This window comes from Silurus meridionalis, chromosome 26 (genome assembly GCF_014805685.1).
Source record: "Silurus meridionalis isolate SWU-2019-XX chromosome 26, ASM1480568v1, whole genome shotgun sequence".
Classification (NCBI taxonomy): domain Eukaryota; kingdom Metazoa; phylum Chordata; class Actinopteri; order Siluriformes; family Siluridae; genus Silurus; species Silurus meridionalis.
This window is the reverse complement of record NC_060909.1, coordinates 14,762,643-14,768,651: the sequence shown is the minus strand read 5'-3', so window position 1 is coordinate 14,768,651 and position 6,009 is coordinate 14,762,643. Positions and strand designations below refer to the sequence as shown.

Here is a 6,009-nt window from a genome sequence, read left to right as displayed (position 1 = left end):
ATAATGCCTTACTTAGATTGATATATATTTATAATTTCAGATGTGTACACAAACTTAATTGTAAAAATGGGATGCTTTCAAGAGAGGAGAAGACATCTGGAAGACCAGTACACAGCAATGAAAAAAACTATTGAGGCTGTAAATGTTTACGTTTATCTTTCATTCAGGATTGTTGTACTGTTTAACAGCAATTTTTTGCTTGCCTTTTTGCTTGCCTCCTTCTTTTTGACTTACTTGGGGTGGGATAAAATGTTAATTTTGTAAATGAACATGTTGTTTTTAGGTCACAAGTACCTCAAAATCTCAACCACAACTGCAAGTATCTCAAAATGCAGCTAATGTTGCAATGGGAGAATCAACTTAAAAGAGATCTTCAGAAGTTGCACAGGAAGAAAACAGCTCCTGTTACCTCCACTCCATTGTCTGATGACTTGGATGACACTGAAATTGACTTGTCTCAGAACAGAGATGAATCAGAATATCAAGGAACAGAGCAGTAAGCAATATTTTAATTTTATATCAAATAATGTGAAAGGTACATTTATCTCTGATTTATTTCTTGTTAAAAAGGCAAGTTAACTTTGGATTCTTCCACCTCTATTTTAGAGATTTTAAAATCTGACCTAATAGAGCAAGGTTAGCTGTCAATTTGTCTAAGAAGGAGATTTCTAAAGCAGCAAAATGTTCCATTCCAGGTGTCTAATTTCAGATTTTTTATTCAGACTGGAAACACATGTTTAAAGTGGTCATATGATGCTATTTGCAAGGATCATTATTATGTGTATTGGGTGTAATATATTTTAGCATGCCTTAATGTTCAAAAATCTTTATTTTACACATACTGCTCATTATTGTAGCTCTTTATGATCTGTGTTTCTCAAACACATTGATTTCTACAAAGCCCCTCTTTCCAAAAAGTTCAGTGTGCTCTGATTGTCTAGTGATCCAGTGGTTTGGGTTTTGCCCGAACACAAAATCGCATCATATGACCTCTTTAAATTCAGGCAGTGGGCTTGTCAGCCTGATATTTGCTGTTTGCATATTATGTTTTGATAGACATCTGGTTTTCCTATGTTTTTGCAAAAGAGGTAAATATTACAAATTTAGCATGACCCATAGAGTCAAAGTAGACAGTTTAATTAGAAATACCATATTTTGAAATAAACCAGAGTGATCAACATACATTGTCTTTAATTCTTTCTGGTTTCTTTATTTTGTAATAATATTAAACAAATATAATGTAACCCAGCCATTATGGATGCACAAGCCAGTGCACTCTTAGTACCGGTCCCAAGCCCGGGTAAATGGGGAGGGTTGCGTTAGGAAGGCATCCAGCGTAAAAACATGTGCCAAATCAAATATGCGGATCACAAATGAGAATTTCATACCGGATCGGTCGAGGCCCGGGTTTACAACGACCGCCACAGGTATTGTTAGCTGACAGGGTACCGGTGGAAATTGGGCTACTGTTGGCCGAAGGAGGAGAAGGAGAGGAGGAAGACGTCTACAGAGACGGCAGGGAAAGGAGCAGTGTAGGAAAGTGGAGGTTCGGGTTGGTACTTTAAATGTTGGTAAAGGGTAAAGGGAGAGGTAGCTGATATGATGGAGAGGAGAAAGGTAGATATTCTGTGTGTTCAGGAGACCAAGTGGAAAGGGAGTAAGGCCAGGAACATTGGAGGTGGATTTAAACTGTTTTATCATGGTGTGGATGGAAAGAGAAATGGTGTAGGGGTGATTCTGAAGGAAGAGTACAGTAAGAGTGTAGTGGAGGTGAAGAGAGTTTCTGATAGGGTGATGATCGTGAAGGTGGAAGTTGAAGGGATGATGATAAATGTCATCAGTGCCTATGCTCCACAAGTTGGCTGTGAGATGGAGGAGAAGGAAAAATTCTGGAGTGAATTAGATGAAGTGGTAGATGGTGTACCTAGGAAAGAACGATTGGTGATTGGGGCAGACCTTAATGGGCATGTAGGTGAAGGAACAGAGGTGATGAGGAGGTGATGGGTAGGTATGGTTTTAAGGAGAGGAATGTGGAAGGGCAAATGGTGGTAGATTTTGCTAAATGGATGGAAATGGCAGTGGTGAACACTTATTTTAAGAAGAAGGAGGATCATAGGGTGACGTATAAGAGTGGAGGAAGGTGCACACAGGTGGACTATGTGCTATGGAGGAGATGCAACCTGAAGGAGATTGGAGACTGTAAGGTGTTGGCAGGGGACAGTGTAGCTAGACAGCATCGGATGGTGGTCTGTAGGATGGTATTGGAGGCGAAGAAGAAGAGGAGGAGAGTGAGGACTGAAAGAATAATAAGATGGTGACAACTTAAAGAGGATGAGTGTAGTGTGAGGTTCAGGGAAGAGGTCAGACAGAGGCTCGGTGGTGTTGAAGAGGTGTTGGATGATTGGGCAACTACTGCAGGAGTGATGAGGGAGGCAGCTAGAAAAGTACTTGGTGTGACATCTGGAAATAGAAAGCAAGACAAGGAGACATGGTGGTGGAATGAGGAAGTGCAGGAGAGCATAAGAAGAAAGAGGTTGGCAAAACAGAAGTGGGATAGACAGTGATGAGAAAAGTAGGCAGGAGTACAAGGAGATTCGGCAGCAGGTAAAGAGGGATGTGGCGAAAGCCAAGGAAAAGGCATATGAGGAGCTGTATGAGAGGTTGGACACTAAGGAAGGAGCCAGGCTGAGAGAAGAGGTGACCATCTGTGAGCAACAGTATGGTTTCATGCCGAGGAAGAGCACCACAGATGCCTTATTTGCTTTGAGAATGTTGATGGAGAAGTATAGAGAAGGACAGAAGGAATTGCATTGTGTATTTGTGGATTTAGAGAAAGCATACGACAGAGTGCCAAGAGAGGAGTTGTGGTATTGTATGAGAAAGTCAGGTGTGTCAGAGAAGTATGTGAGGGTGGTGCAGGACATGTATGAGGACAGTGTGATGGCAGTGAAGTGTGCAGTAGGTACGACAGACTGGTTCAGGGTGAAGGTTGGACTGCATCAAGGATCGGCCCTGAGCCCTTTCCTGTTTGCAGTGGTGATGGACAGGTTGACGGACGAGGTCAGACAGGAGTCTCCCTGGACTATGATGTTTGCGGATGATATTGTGATTTGTGGTGAGAGTAGGGAGCAGGTTGAGAAGAGCCTGGAGAGGTGGAGATATGCATTGGAGAGAAGGGGAATGAGAGTCATTAGGAGTAAGACAGAGTACATGTGTGTGAATGCGAGGGAGGGCAGTGGAGTGATGCGGTTGCAGGGAGAAGAGGGAGGGTGGTGGTAGCTCAGTGGTTAAGGCATTGGGCTTTGGATCAGAAGATCACAGGTTCAAATCCCACCACCACCAAGCTGCCACTGCTGGGCCCTTGAGCAAAGCCCTAAAACCCTCCCCTGCTCATTTGTAAGTCGCTCTGGATAAGGGCGTCTGCCAAATGCCGTAAATGTGAGAAGAGGTGGAAAAGGTGGAGGAGTTCAGGTACCTGGGGCCAACAGTGTAAAGTAATGGAGAGTGTGTTAGAGAAGTAAAGAAAAGAATGCAGGCAGGGTGGAGTGGGTGGAGAAGAGTGACAGGAGTGATTTGTGATAGTAGGGTATCTGCAAGAAGAGCTGGAGGTAGCAGAGCTGAAGATGTTAAGGTTTTCGTTGGGAGTGACGAGGATGGACAAGATTAGAAATTAGTTTACTAGAGGGACAGCGCATGTAGGATGTTTTGGTGACAAGGTGAGGGAGGCGCGATTGAGATGGTTTGGACATGTGCAAAGGAGGGACATGAATTATATTGGTAGAAGAATGCTGAGGATGGAGCCACCAGGTAGAAGTAAAAGAGGAAGGCCAAGAAGAAGGTTCATGGATGTGGTGGGGGAAGACATGCAGGTAGTTGGTGTGAAAGAGGCAGATGTAGAGGACAGGGTGGTATGGAGACGGATGATCCGCTGTGGCGACCTCTAATTGGAGCAGCCAAAAGAAGAAGAAGAAGAAGATTAAACAAATATAATGTGCAGTGCATCTGGAAAGTATTCACAGTGCTTCACCTTTTCACATCTTGTTGTGTTACAGCCTTATTCCAAAAAAGATTAAATGGAATATACATAAGTATTCACAGCCTTTGCTCAGTATTTTGTTGAAGTACTTTTAGCAGCAATAATGGCCTCAAGTCTTTTTGTGTATTATGCTATAAGCTTGGTACACCTATTTTTGGGCAGGTTTTTTTTGCCTTTCAAGCTCTTCAGTTTGGATGGGGAGCGTCAGTGCACAGCAATTTTTTTAGATCTCTCCAGATGTTTAATCAGGTTCAAGTCTGGGCTCTGGCTGGGCCACTCGAGGACATTCACAGAGCTTCTAGTAGCCACTCCTTTGTTATCTTTGCTCTGTGCTTAAGGTCGTTGTTCTGTTGGAAGAAAACGTCATCCCGGAGGTCGAGAGCACAGGATTTCATCAAGGATATCTCAGTACATTGCTGAAAACATCTATCTCTCGATCCTGACCAGTCTCCCAGTTTAACATTCCCACAGCATGATGCTGCCACCACCATGCTTCACTGTAAGGAACATGACGCACGCTTGCCATTCAGGCCAAAGAGTTCAATCTTTGTTTATCATGGTATTTTCTTTGGCCATAATTTTCTCCTCACCCCTCGCTGTTTTCTCTCTGTTCTTCCATTTTTAATTTTGTAGGGTCTGTTATCTGTGCAGAGCACTCCAGGGTTTAGCGGGTGGTGGGTCTGTAATAATGGTTCGTGGGAACACAGTGTTTTGTGTTTAGTTAAATGGACAATGAATCATCAATTCAAATTAATCTTAGTAATCAAATTACTCAATGAATCATTACAGCCTTACTGTGAATACTTTCCAGATGCACTGTAATTGGTGGTGTTGGGCCTAGTATTCTAACCTTTTATCCAATGTAACACACACAGGCTGTGCTGGATAGTGACGGTGAACAAGAAGATAAAGATGGAAGAACAGATTTTGAGAACAGCCTGCTGCAGGGGACGTCTCCCCAGAAAACTCATGTAGTGCTTGATGATGATCTTGTCAAAGCTTTGAAAGGTAAGTGGAATGAAGTGTATGGAATGAAGCTTATTGCTGTTCTCTTTAGCCTACAGATATGGAAACTGCTCTGAGGCAGAGTCTCCAGCAAAACCAGAAGGAGAGGAGATGCAGAAAAGAGATAACATCAAGGTAGATACATTCCTCTACATGTAGCTGTACACACATGAAGCTTCTCTGTTCATCAGCATTCTGTTGCACAGAAAGGAGTCATGATTGAGATCAAACTGCAAGATGAAGGACAGCAGGCTGAAGGACACAAAGAACCATCAGAAATGGATCAACAATATCACTGACAATGAAGCTATAAGAACAGATAAACAACCCTATAATATATTACAGTGTTTTATATGTTGAACTAAAAAACTAAAAAGAAAAGATAAATAATTGTAGCTGTAGATTGAATGCATATATATATCCGTCCATCAATCCATCCATCCCTCTCTCCCTCCCTCTCTTCGGATCTGCCCGCTTTGTCCCGGACTGCCTCTGGGTGGGGTTCTCTTCGACTGGAGGACACTCTGTGCAGCTGGGGATGGTTTCAACAACAACGGCCTGGAGATCCATGAAATGACTGAGTAACACAGGAGCTTTGAAGATGGCTTTGGACTGTAGTTAATGTCAGCAGTCTGCTACACTGACTTTTATCATGGATGGACAGACAGACAGAAAGAAAGAACTTGCATTTAGAAGAATGTACTGTAATTACTAGTTGAACAGTAAAAGACTTGGGAGAACTACCCCCATTCATCAATCAGCCCTCTCCCACACGCAAACATATAGAATCACGATAGATATTTAACCAGTTGGTAAATATTTCCTGCAACTGTTTTCGGATCATTTCAATAAGTTTGGTTTGCTATTTAACCTGTTATCCTTCCGCACAGATTTTAGGACTCACAGCTAAAATTCCCAACCTAATTTTAAATGTTAATAGTTCCTGATAATAGTGGGCTACATACACA

General features: G+C 42.6%; 1 long non-coding RNA gene across 1 annotated transcript; it reads left to right on the top strand.

Annotated features, from left to right (window-relative positions):
* Window positions 1–274: 274 nt before the first annotated feature.
* On the top strand, window positions 275–5,381 carry LOC124380120. Its single transcript, XR_006924611.1, has 3 exons — window positions 275–496; window positions 4,912–5,176; window positions 5,248–5,381. It is a non-coding gene; the product is annotated as an uncharacterized LOC124380120 (long non-coding RNA).
* The last annotated feature ends 628 nt before the right edge of the window (window positions 5,382–6,009 follow it).